This window comes from Bombina bombina, chromosome 6 (genome assembly GCF_027579735.1).
Source record: "Bombina bombina isolate aBomBom1 chromosome 6, aBomBom1.pri, whole genome shotgun sequence".
Lineage (NCBI taxonomy): Eukaryota > Metazoa > Chordata > Amphibia > Anura > Bombinatoridae > Bombina > Bombina bombina.
The window spans coordinates 845,530,498-845,544,235 of NC_069504.1; the positions used below are offsets into that span (position 1 = coordinate 845,530,498).

General features: G+C 41.1%; 1 long non-coding RNA gene across 1 annotated transcript in view; it reads left to right on the forward strand.

Annotated features, from left to right (window-relative positions):
• The first annotated feature begins 1,075 nt into the window (after window positions 1-1,075).
• The window catches only part of LOC128662301 (uncharacterized), a 33,750-nt gene continuing 21,087 nt past the window's right edge, over window positions 1,076-13,738 (forward strand). Inside the window, exons 1-2 of the long non-coding RNA XR_008402744.1 lie at window positions 1,076-1,124; window positions 3,446-3,564. This is a non-coding gene — a long non-coding RNA (uncharacterized LOC128662301). The remainder of the gene's footprint in view (window positions 1,125-3,445; window positions 3,565-13,738) is intronic.

The window sequence follows — 13,738 nt, forward strand, 5'->3', positions numbered from 1 at the left end:
CCCTGTCCCCCAAAGAACATCCTATTCCTAAATATCTTTAAGATGGCAGAAAAGTGCCCCCCAAAAATATCACAGGTGTTCTGTAATGATCTGCATTTTCTGTATTCCTAAGACTAAGGGGAAAAAAAAACAAAGGGCAGATCTGAGGCCTAATTTGTATTTCTGTTTCTGACTCTCTCCCACTTTCTCTACCTGTCTCTATGCATTTTGCCACGTTTTTGTCTCTTTCCCTTTTTTTTCCATTGTATTTTTTTTTTACTTTTCTTTGTTCAAACTCATACAGGCCAACCACATAGTAATTTACATTATATGTTTAAAAGTTAAGCAACCACAATAATTAAAGATCTAGAGGTTTTTTTTTTTTAAATCGAGATAATGAGTCTATACTTTTAAATTAAATATTAAAAAATATTTTAGAGTAAAAATATTTTTAAGAGCCTTGTTTATCAAACAATGTAATTGTTTTCTTACATATGTGTATTCCCCTATTATGGAAATTAATATTTTTTTTATATTAGGGTGCAAAATGTGTTTGTAATATGAAAAAAAATAATAATACTAGTTTACACAAAAGTCTAATAAATAGGCGCTCACGTTAAAATAACATTTAGCAGAATTATAAAAGGCATAAAACAAGATAAAGGAGAAAATACAGACAAAGGAAAGGAGAAAGGAGTTTGCTACCATCTCTTAACTGCCTGCACTTTTTTTCTGTGACATTCTTTTTAAACTCTCTCGCCCCATTTTCACCTTCTTTGTTCTCTTAGCCCCTCAATCACTTACCTCTGTGTACCCTGAGGGTAAATGAAAAAAGTAAAAGTCACCCTCAGCTTTATTCTCCCTCCCTCTCTCCCTCTGCGCATCTTTTCTCTAAAATATATCAGAGGACAACCAACCTCACCTCTACCCACAGTTTTTGTACCCCAATATTTTGTGGTAACCCTGCGGGGTTAATAGGGCGTCTCCCCCCTTCACTTCATCTTCAGAAGAGGAGCTGCGTCTCTCTCGATCTCTCTCTCTTTCCCAGCAAGAAAACTCTCTTCTATACCCCCACAGAACTTTCTACACTTAAATCGAATATCTTTGGGGGGACAGAAAAATCTCAAAAAAATCAGGGGTGTTATGTAAGGATAGGGGAACAACATTACCAATTTTGGGGACTCTGCGTATAACTGGGGCTGAAAAAAAAATAAGGAAAGAAAGGGCAGCTTTCAGGCCTGAAGTTAACTAATGTGATTCGTGTTTTGACTTTGTGCCAAGTTGAGAGCGTGAGGAAAGAAAAGTGGAGGGTGAAATCAACAGATACAGAGAAAAGAGACGTGAAAACAAGAAAGGAGAGGGGACAAAAAGAGCAAGATTTTAAAGGAAAGAAAAAAAGCTTTGAGGAAGAAAGTTGTTGAGACAGAAATAAGAAAAGAGAAATAGTTAATATAGATCATATAACTCTCAGAAAGTGTGACAGGCTGGAGAGTTTAAAAATGCAGGTGGCGACTGGGGCAGAATAAATATCTAGGGTTTGGTGGATGACGGAGAATGTGACAGTTACAATAATGTCATTTTTCCTCTCATTTTTCTTTAATGTCACACTACAGTGAAGGTTTAACCCATGCATAGTTGTCCTGCCTATTTTGTAGCAAGCAAACAATGTATTTTGCAGGTCCAGCAGAGTGTATAATTTGTATATTTTCAGCATTAATAATGAACACTGTAAAAATATTATTTTTGTATGAAGAGTGTAGGTAGGACCAGGTTTATTATTATACAAAGTAGGCAGTTGCCTATAGGAATTTTTACTCAAAGGGGTTTTTGTCAGACCATTCAAATTATGTAATGGTACAACCCCCTACTGCTGTGCTATAAATTTGCTTGTCAAGTATAGCTAATTAAAGGGTCTGTTGGAGCATTTACAACCTCCTTTTAATTAAAAATGGGGGCTAGATACATTCACCCCCCCTGTGGGCATCAGCAATGGCATTCAGGCCCTGGGTTTAAGGGGATGTTGTTGGATGTGTAAGCATGTTATATTTGTGTGTAAACAGGGTGTAACAGTTTGCTATAATTTATTTTTCTGTATTATTTGCAGTACAGTGCATATTTGTATATCTTTTGTATGTACGCATAGATTGTATGCACAGTGATATTTTATTCTTATTTAATAGTATGTATGTCACTTTGTGCCTTCTATAAAATGACAGGGTATTTTTGTAAATATACATAATGATTTTACTTTTATATATTCAGTTACATCTGAATATTTAGTTCTCATTTTTTATGTTAAAAAATAAATGTGTGCACATAACTTAGTTTGTGACAGTGGGTACATTCTTAAAGGGACATAAAAAAAACACCTCTACCTTTGTGTCAAAATTGTGCTTTGTCTCACACTTCCTAGAAAGGCCAAAAAGCAAAATGTGCTGCCTAGGGCCTCTATTTAACAAAGTCTGGCGGACCTGATCCGACAGTGCGGATCAGGTCCGCCAGACCTCGCTGAATACGGAGAGCAATACGCTCTCCGTATTCAGCATGAGCTGCTGGTGCAACGCTGCCCCCTGCAGACTTGCGGCCAATGGGCCACCAGCAGGGAGGTGTCAATCAACCCGATCGTACTCGATCGGGTTGAATTCCGGCAATGTTTGTCCGCCTGCTCAGAGCAGGCAGACAGGGTTATGGAGCAGCGGTCTTTGTGACCACTGCTTCATAACTGCTTTTTCTGGCGAGCCTGCAGGCTCGCCAGAAACACAGGGCTTCAAGCTCCATTCGGAGCTTGATAGATAGGCCCTAGGTTTTCAAAATGCTGCAAATACTGGTTATTTGATTTGCAGCATTTAAAGGTTACAGAATTTGCTTTTTGGCATCTCAAGGGAGAGTGGGGCAAGCACAATTTGTACACAAAAGCAAGAGGTGACCTATGTGAACTGAAGCTATGTGTGTGTCTGTGTGTGTTTTACACACACATACAAACACTGGGCAAGATACAGTTGGAGCGCAATGCTCTGTGCGCTTGCGTTGGGGCAAAAATTAGCCTTTACGGGTGCACCCTTAATTCTACTTATATTACAAGTGGGATGTAAATGTGATCGTGCCTCTGAAAAGCAGCTGTTAACCACAGCGCAAACCTAAAAAGTGTCACAAAACACATTAAAAAATAGAAAATACAATACTCATTAAGACTGTCTAATAAAAATTATTTAATAATAATATTGCACCGAGAAGTTATAAGGGGTCACAATTTATGAGATGTCAGGTCAGGTGTTAGAAAGTGCTTTTACATATGGATCAATTGGAACAACTTTATTAACATATATATCTCCTTAAATATGTATACAAATATGTATACAAATGTATACATCCATATTTATGTATTTATATGTGCATTTATGTATATTCATACAAATATACACATACACATTCGTATACATCTATTTTGCTGTGTTTTTGCAAACAGGGCTACGTGAGCTGTGGCTGTGAGGATGTCGGCATGTAAACGAGGCTCCATTCAAATCTATAAGGGAAAATGTCATCCGAGATCATGCTCGCTGTTGAGCGTAAGGATTCGCTCGCGAGGTAGCGAAATTCGAAATCAAGTAGTATAGATATTAGAAATATTGGAAAATCTTTTTTTTCCTGTTTATGTGGTTTATGAGTGTGGTCTTTTTTTTTTAAATTCAAGGCTATTCAAATCAATCAGAAATGTTTTTTTGTTTGCTTGCTTTTCTGTTTGTTTGTTTGTTTTTTGTACTCAGCACTACAAAATCCATCAAATATCTTGCATATCCGGGGTAAGATTCCAAAGAAAGAAAAAACAAGTTTATGCATAGTTTATAGACTTATTTAGAGCCTTACCATCTTGAAAAAAAAACACTTTAATCTGATTCACACATCAATTCTTGACTTTTCACATAGCTTTTTTTTTTTATTAATATTTTTGTACATCCACAGTTCACATATTGTTTATTACGTCCATCATGGTAATTAACACGTTAAGTAGATATCAATATTGGATCAATTAGTGGCCATGTTTTCCTTTTGCCTTGACCACATATAGGGGCATATTTATCAAGCTCCGTATGGAGCTTGATGCCCCGTGTTTCCTGAAGGCTCGCCGGAAACAGAAGTTATGAAGCAGTGGTCTAAAGACCGCTGCTCCATAACCTGTCCGCCTGCTCTGAGACGGCGGACAGAAATCGACAGAAGTCAACCCGATCGAATATGATCGGGTTGATTGATACCTCCCCGCGAATCTGCAGGGGGCGGTATTGCACCAGCATTTCACAAGAACTGCTGGTTCAATGATAAATGCAGAGAGCGCTATATCGGATCATGTCTGCTCGCACCATCATAAATAGGCCCCATATTTTCTGTTCATTTAGGTGTGCAAAAGCCTTAGTTCATTAATTAACTTAGGATGGATTGGAATGCCATAGAAAAGGCCAATATATATATATATATATATATATATATATATATAACTTTATTGAAAACATGATTCATTATATTCTTACTGTACACGTACACTATAGATATCTTTGATATATTAAATATTAGATAAACAGTTATTTGCATAAGGTGTATATTTGTAATATATATATATGTTACACATTTATTACTTTGTGAGCATTTAAATATCTCCCTAGCTTTGCCACATATTGCATTTATGTATGTGTATACAGAAAAGATCTGTTCTTCCCCTGTTTCACATTCTATTTGGACGTTTGTGTGCCCATATATGTATTTATATAATGAAAGAAGCCTATCCTCCCCCCATCTGTCTCTGTGGCGAATCTGCTGTGTCAGTTTACAAAATGAATTTACACAGATACAGAAAAAAGGAAGGGGGAGGAGGGAGGAGGGAATCCCCACACCCACTCAACGCATACACAGAGCCAATCTTCTAACAAACACGTAGAGACATACGAATAAACACATACTGAGACACTCAAAAATGCACATACACAGTGATTGATACATAGATAGATTAGATAGATAGATACATAGATTAGATAGTAAATCAGCTAAATAGTTACACAGCATTTTATATTTCTAAAAATATAAAGTGTAGATTCTATGAGACATTACAAGCTCACATCAGATTAAAAAATTAAAACAGATATTAATGGCAGTAGCTATTAAAATAGAAATTAAAAACTTCTTGCTGAACAGAGTAAGAACGAACATATATTCTTGTATGTGTACTGGTACATGCGAGGAAGTGCATTGACATGAACAAAGATAGATAAATAGATAAAATATAATAGACAGACACAGATGGACAGAGAGACATGGTGAAACAGCAAATAGATGAATAGACAGACCATAGACCAAAGAGAATTTTCTTCTTCAAACCTAAAAAGCAGAATAACATAAGGAACACTGGCCTTACTGAAGAAAATCTATCTGCATGTTCTTACATATATACCGTCACATTTGTAATGTAGCAGTGGATGCAAATGTTACCTTCCAAATGTAGTGTCTATTGAGGTATCCAGTGCAGCTTACAAATATATACATAGTGGTAACATTGCAGAAAAACTTATATTATTATTACCTAAGACATTGTTAAAGGGACACAAAATGCAAAATATTTCTTTCATGATTCAGATATATCATCTTATCAATTTACCTCTATTCTCAAATCAGCTTCATTTTTGGTTATCCTTTGCTGAAAGAGCAGCAATGCACTACTAGGACCTAGCTGAATACATCAGGTGACCCAATTACAAGAGAAATATATGTACAGCCACCAATCAGTAGCTAGCTTCCAGAAATGCATTGCTGCTCCTGAGCCTACTTAAGTATGCTTTTCAGCAAAGGACAATAGGATAACAAATTAAATTACATAATAGAAGTAAATTGGAAAGTTGTTTAAACTTGCATGGTCTGTCTGACTTTACTATCCCTTTAAGAAAACAAATGTTTTATATAATATTATATTTAAGATAATATGGATTATGATAGCCTTGGTGACTCTATTCACAATTTTATTAAAGACAGGAGGCGAGTATTTTGCTTTACTTCCTTGACTGAAAACTCCAGCAGTAATACATTAGAATAAAAAATAATCAATGTAACACCCCTCTAACAAATAGGGGTACAGTGACTGAGATATAGAGAGTCTCTCCCACTTCCACTTCCTCTTTCTTTACCGGATCCTAGGCAGGAACTCCGAATCTGAAACAGTACTGGTGGTTGAACTCCAACTGAAGGCCAATAGGGCAGCAAACTTCAACAGAAACCATAGGGAATGAAGGAACATCTCCTGAATGCGGGTCTGAGCAGATCCCATGAAAAAATGTCTCACTGAAAAGAGAAAAAACTGCAGGCAAGGCAGAACAAAGCAGTGCAAGTAACAACATATAAACTAATATAACAATCCTATTTTTTTTGGGAGGGCTCTACCGGGTGGTCGAAATACTTGCCTCCTGTCTTTAATAAAATTGTGACTATAGAGTCACCAAGGCTATCATAATCCATATTTTATTGCAAGACAGGAGACTCCTATTTTGCTTTTTTTTTAAAGCTAAGCATCTAAGAGATTTAAAGCTGCCTAAGATATAGGTCTAAAATAGAATTTCTGAAATACCATGTTTGAGGACCAGTCAGCAGCTGCCAGAAGGTCTTGCAGAGAACAACCTTTCCTAAATGCACAAGAAGCTGATGCACCCCTTAAGGAATGAGGCCCAAACACGGAAGGTATGCGAGCTAGAGACATAACCCACTTAACCCAATGGGCAATTGTGGGAACCGAGATTGGACGAAAGGGGTGGACATAAGAGTTTAGCAAGGGACCTGAGGAGGAAGGCCGAATGGGAATCAGTAGGAGAACAATACTCCTTAAGACAAAGGGCGACCCAAATTGAAAGACTAGAGATATGAGGCCAGGATTTAAAGAGGGAGAGGACGAGAGTAACATCTCAAAGTGATTTGTATTTTTCTGCAGGAGCAACCATAGTCTAATACCATGCAGGGGCCGGCAAATAAGCGGGTCCTTACCAAGTGGCAAACTATTCACCGGGAAGTGAGCAGCCGAAATGGCAGAACTAAAGATATTGATGGTGCGATAGGCTTTACCTTGCTCATAAAGATGGACTAGAAAGTTAGCCACCTTCACAGGAGGAGCTAAATAGGGATCAGCATGTTCCGCCAGGTATCAGCGTACCCAGACAGACCAGACTGCAATGTAAGACTTGCGAATTCCTGGGGCCCAAGAGTCCCGCAGGACTCTGCAAGCCATGACCGAATGGCGGAGAGGTCCTAGGCATCCCCTCAATCATCCAGGCCCGGAGATGAAGGGTGTTGTCCAACACTAGGGGATAGGGTTCTATGTTGGTATTCTGGAGAAGCATGAGGAATGATAGAATCAGAAGAAGAGGCTGAATAGACATCACTAACAGGGCTGGAAACCAGATTTGCCCTGATCAGAACGGGGTGATTATCACTAGTCAGACTTGAAGCCCGTGTACTTGTACCAGGACCCTGGAGATCATGGAAAATTGAGGGAAAGCATAAGCCTCCGATATGGGCCAAGTTTGGAGAAAGGCATCTGTGGCTAGCACTCCCAGGTCTGAAAGCCAACTGAAATAGTTAGGTATTTGTCCTGGAGGTGAAAAGGTCCACCGAGAACGGGCCTCAGAGAGACTGGATTTGTAAGAAGGTCTGTTTGTGTAATTTCTAGTTGCTTGCATCTCTCCAGTATCTGGAAAACCAGTCCGCTACGACATTGGATTTTCCCAGTTGATATTCCGCCACCACTGTTATATTGTTGTTGAAGCAAAACCGATAGAACTGTCGAGTTAAATTCGACAGGGTCTGGGACCTGGTACCCTCTAGTCTGTGGACTGCTGAAATACTGTCCATATGTAGAAGGATGCAGCAGTTTATTAAGGAGTCCACGAAGGACCGGATAGCAAAGGAAACCACTATGAGTTCCAGACAGTTGATGTATAGGGATGATTCCTCTGGATTCCATCTGCCGCCTGTAAACTAGAATTCGCAAGATGCACCCTAGCCGAGGAGGCTGGCATCGGAAGCCGAAAACATAGTCTGGAAGAATCGCAAAAATTGCTCTACCATTCCAGGCTTCCATATTGTGAAGCCACCAAGAAATTTCCTGTCTGACCTCTGGGGGAAAGGATGATTGGTTGTGAAAAGGAGGGATTGCAATGCAGATGTGCATGTTTGAGCCTCTGCATGGCTCTGTAATAGAGAGAGGACCAGGGAAGATGGCCTGGGTCAACAAAGACAAGAGACTAATGATCCTGGCTAGCTGTCAAAAGTTTTATCTGAGGCTTTGTGAGTGCAGATCTCTCTAAATATGTAATGAGGCAAATTCCTCTGGCTCTGAGGAAAGCCATGATAGGTCTCATCAGTTTTGTAAAACACCAGGGTGTTGAGCTGAGGCCAAAAGGGAGAAAGGTGAACTGCCAGCATTCTCCGTTCCAGAGGAACTGAAGGTAGTGCCTGAAGGCCGGGTGCATTGATATTGTTACGTATGCGTCTTTGAGGTCTAGATGCGCCAACCAATCCTCTACTTGAAGGGTGACCCTGATGAGGTGAATTCCCTCCATTTGAAATGGCGATAAGCCAGGACATGATTGAATTCTCTGAAGTTTATAACCAGACAGGAGCCACCGTCTTTCTTTTTGACCAGGAACATATTGCTAAGTAAACCTTGATGCTGTAAGGTTTGTACTAAACCAGTGTGTAATGGAATGTAAGCATGTAGCCTAATGTCCCGCTCAGTCTAACACCAAACCTGTGACTCTATGTTATATTAGAGTCAAGTTCTTGCTCATTGAACTGAGGGGACTGTGAACAGTCAAAGAGAGGAAGTTACAGTGGGTAAGCAAAGGAAGGTCAATGTTAGGTATGTAGATATATGCTCATATATATATAGTGAGTATAGTGTGTAACTCAGATGCCTGAACAAGGTGAAACTATATAATGTATTGCTGTGGGGTATCTATTGTTTGACAAAGTCCCGCTGATCTGATATAATTCAGGCCCAAGATATAAGTGAATAAGTCCAAGAGAACTGGCCCTTTAAGGTGAAAAGAATGGAAAATAAACAAGGGGCGCCAACATAGTGTGAATCGTTCAAACAACAAATATAAAAGTGATGTGTAAAAAACTACTCACAAGGAAAGTGGCACCTTAAGTGAATAAGGTGTGATAAAGCAGGCTGACATTCAAATCCCAGCAGTCAGTACGCTGGAGGTCTCACCCAGAGGACCTGTGGAATCCAGATAGGCGTCTAGAATGTGGCACCCACATTTCTTTAGGGACAATGGCCGGACCAGGTGAGCTGCAAGCCGATAGATGTTTTCCTGCTGCACTCACACAGCCAAGACTTTTCTCCAAACCTGACAATGTCAGTGTATGGAAGGTTCCGTGGCAAATGTCCTGTTTCAAAAACAAGTGGATCGTAGAAAGAAGCAGAAATAGAAATACTGGGTTGTGGTATAAAACAAACAGTATTTATTTTTGCAATGCGTTTCTCAGTCTATTCCAGACCGTTTTTCCTCCTCAGGAATTCCTTTAAGGTGAAACAAGTTTCGTATCTTGAGCTGAGAAGGCTTACTTAGCGGAGGTCTTTAGTACCTACTCCGTAGCAGTCCAGTGTTTCACTGAGAGAAGAGGGCGTGAACACCTGTCCCTCACTGGAAGCGTTGATGAAGCCTTACACAGCCGGACTTGAAACTTGCCTATCAGTGAAGCGGAGATGCTGCCTTACACAGCCGTAGTTGGATTGCCTTGTCGGTATGTGACTGTGCGAAGGTATTAATCCATAGGTAGATGGTGAGGGCAGCAGGTTTACAGCAGTGCTGAGAGTAGGAGGCTGTAAGCAGAGCGGCGGCTCTGCAGTCTGTGTTCCACAGCCGGGTCCGATTGCAGCGAGACTGCGTGACGTATCACACTCCAGAATGCTGAAAGTGTAACAGAGTTGCTGTAGCGTGGTTGACAGAATGTTGCTATGAATTGCCCAGGAAGTTTAGAGGCTTGAATGAGGTTTTAGAACAAAGGTGTAGAGTTCAGACTAGACGTCCTTTTACAACTTGGCTAAGCTGATGGGTTTTCAGCAAGGTAGTGACCTGTGAATACAAAATACTTAGCCCCAAACAGGAACAAGAGGAGCCTTAAATAGACTTCCCTGAAAGTCTTAAAGGGGTAGCATAGATAGTAGCATAGAACGTGACAGAACACCCCCTCCAAGGAGCCACTCCGCGGATCATTGCCTAGGCCGGTCTGGGTGCCTACAGTGGAATTCTGAGACAAGACTGGGGGCTGAAAGATTAGATGCGGGCTCCCAGGAGTCCTCGGCGGTTCCAAACCCCTTCCATCTCACAAGATATTGGAGACACCTTCTGTGGTACCTTGAGTCGATGATGGTCTGAACCTCATATTCATCACTTGTGGAAATAGGAGGTAGGGTAAGGGAAGGAGTTGAGTCAGATCTGACGTGGCTGTAAGGCTTCAGTAGAGCGACATGGAAGGTTGGGTGGATTCTATATGTTGAAGGTAAAGTCAATGTGACAGCGTTCTGGTTCAGAACTTTCTTTATAGTAAATGGTCCGATGAACAGAGCAGCCAGTTTTTTAGAGGGAACAGCTAATTTTAGATGTTTGGTGGAAAGCCACACTTTGTCTCCTGGCTTATAAAGAGGGGCAATAGACTTCCTGGAGTCATAGTACCGTTTTTGAGTATTCTGGGCTTCCTCCAAAATGTGTTTGAGAGAAGCGAAGCCTTGAGCTAATGTGTTGCACAAATCGTTGACTACCGGAGATTCGGTCTCAGACCTGTTGTTAAGGTGGTAAGTGGGATGAAATCCATAATTTATGAAGAATGGGGTCTGTTTAGAGGAAGCGTTAATAGTATTGTTGAATGAGAATTCAGCAGAAGGTAGGAGATGTAGCCAGTCATCCTGTTGAGAGGAGCAGTAGCAGCATAGATACTGCTCTAGAGTTTGATTTGTTCTTTCGCATTGATCGTTGGTCTGCGGATGATAAGCAGTGGACATGCGTTTTTCAATGTTAAGGATACGGCAAAGCTGTGTCCAGAAATGGGAGGTAAACTGGGACCCCCTATCTGTTATGATCCTTTCAGGAAGACCATACAAACGGACAACATGGTTAAGGAAAAGATGTGCAGTCTCCTTGGCAGTGGGCAATCCTACAGCTGGCAAAAAATGTGCCATTTTTGAGAAGCGGTCAACCACCACCAAGATAGTATTGTGGTTGCCAGAAGGAGGTAGATCCACGATAAAATCCAACGCAATAGACCTCCAAGGCCTATCAGGTATGGGCAAAGAAAGGAGGCAACCATAGGGATGTTGTCTCATGTGTTTATTTTGTGAACAGATTCTGCAGGATCTGATGTACTGGGTGACATTGTCATTCATGTTTGGCCACCAGTACTCTCTCCGAAGAAGGTTTTGCATCTTGTTTATTCCTGGGTGTCCAGCAAGTAAGGAATCATGAGTTGAGTGTAGAAGCTCCTGCCTCAATGATTCAAGAACGTATAACTGCTTCCCGTGATAAAGAAGTCCACTGGCTGAAAGGTGGAGTGGAAGGTCAGCGGAGGTGTTATCTGAGGACTGATGAGTTCCAAATCGGGTCATGTCGATGGTGGTAAGACCAATAAGCCTGTCGGGGGGTATTATGCTGCTAGAGCCAGTATAGGAGTCAGGTTTTGGATCCCTCCGTGACAAGGCATCAGCTTTGGCATTTTTGTTTCCCGGTCTGTAAGTTATGACAAAGTTAAATCTGCTAAAAAAAAGACTCCATCATACTTGACGAGAGCTTAGAGTTTTGTTCGTCTTCAAGAACTGCAGGTTCCGGTGGTCTGTATAAATTACAATTGGAGAAGTTGCACCTAAGAGATGCCTCCAGAATTAAAGAGAAGCCTTGATAGCAAGGAGTTCCTTTTCTCCGATAGCATAGTTGAGTTCTGCGTCTGTCATGAGCCTGGAGTAATAAGACACCGGATGCAAGGGTTGAGTCGGAGATGATCTCTGAGATAGGACAGCACCTACGGCGTGGTCAGATACATCAACTTCAAGGACGTAAGGAAGAGTTGGATCCGGGAATTGAAGTACGGGGGCTGTCATGAACCTATGTTTGAGCGAATGGAAAGCTTTGTCAGCTTCAGTATTCCACCTGAATTTCTGATCCTTCTTGGTGAGGGTGGTCAAGGGCTTAATTATCTCTGAGAATCCCTGGATAAACTTTCTATAAAAATTTGAGAACCCAAGGAATCTCTGAATGTCCTTTTTGGAAGAGGGAGTGGGCCAGTTGGTAATAGCCTCAACCTTTTTGTTCTCCATCTTGATCCCAGAGGGGGATATCTGATAACCCAAGAAAGATATAGACGTTGAATTAAAAACAGATTAATATGTCATGACAGATTAATATGTCATCAAGGTAGATGACCATTACCACGTCCAACATATCACGAAACAGATCCTTCATAAAGTGCTGGAAAGTCACAGGGGCATTGCATAGCCCGAATGGCATGACCGTATTCGAACAAGCCATACCTTGTCCGAAATGCGGTCAGCCATTCGTCGCCCCGTCTGATCCTCACCAGGTTGTAGGCTCCCCTGAGGTCCAACTTGGTAAAGACCTTTGCCCCCTGCAATCGCTCTATCAATTCAGGTATTAGCGGCAAGGGGTACCTATTCTTCTTGGTTCGTGCATTCAGTTCTCGGTAATCTATAATCGGACGGAGACTGTTATCCTTGTTTTTAACAAAGAAAATACCCGCCCCCGCTGGTGAGGTAGATGATCTAATGAAACCCTTCTGAAGGTTTTCATCCAGGTATTCCTTCAAGAGTTTAAGCTCCGGTTCTGATAGTGGAAAGATTCGGCCGTATGGTATGGATGAGTTGGGGAGCAGCTCTATGGGGCAGTCGAAGGGTCTGTGTGGTGATAAAGCTTGAGCCTCCTTCTTATTAAAGATGTCAGCGAATTCTTTGTAACAGTGAGGTACAATGTTTTCTGTAATGTGCATGAGAGTTTGTGGCTTCACGGTTATACAATTGTTTTTACAAAAGTGAGAGTTGAATAAAAGCTTCCCTGCTCCCCAACAGATGGTAGGTTCATGAAGTTTCAGCCAGTTAAAGCCCAATATGATAGGGAACAGAGGTGTCTGTATTACCTCAAAGATTTTGTGTTCGGTATGCCCTGAAGGAAAGGAGATTTTTATGGGTGATGTTTGGTGTGTGATAGGACGAGATTTCATAGAGGAACCATCAACTAGTCGGATAAGTAGTGAATTAATCTTTTTTATTGGTGGTATATTAAGTGACCGAACATAATCATAATCTATGAAATCCCCCGTGCCTCCTGAGTCAATCACGGCCACCGTACGTGCTTGATGTTGATCCCACTGCAGGGAAACAGAGAAACAGAGGTGAGAGGAATGGTTAGCATCATTTACGTGGCAAACAGAGTCTGTGTTAGACTTACCCTTCCTTTGCCTTAGGAGAGAGGGGCAGTCCTTGACTGTATGGTCGGTACTAGCGCAGTACATACAAAGATTATGTAACTTGCGTCAAGCTTTCTCCTCTGGTTTCAGTGGTCCTTTCACAAATGCGATATCCATAGGTTCCTCAGTATGTCTGGGTAGAGGAGTGGGAGTAGAATATCTTTTTGTTGGATATTCTGTGCTTCCTTTCTCTGATTTTCTTTCCCTTAGGCGTCTATCTATGGAGATACAGAGAGAGATAAGGTTCTCTAGGTTA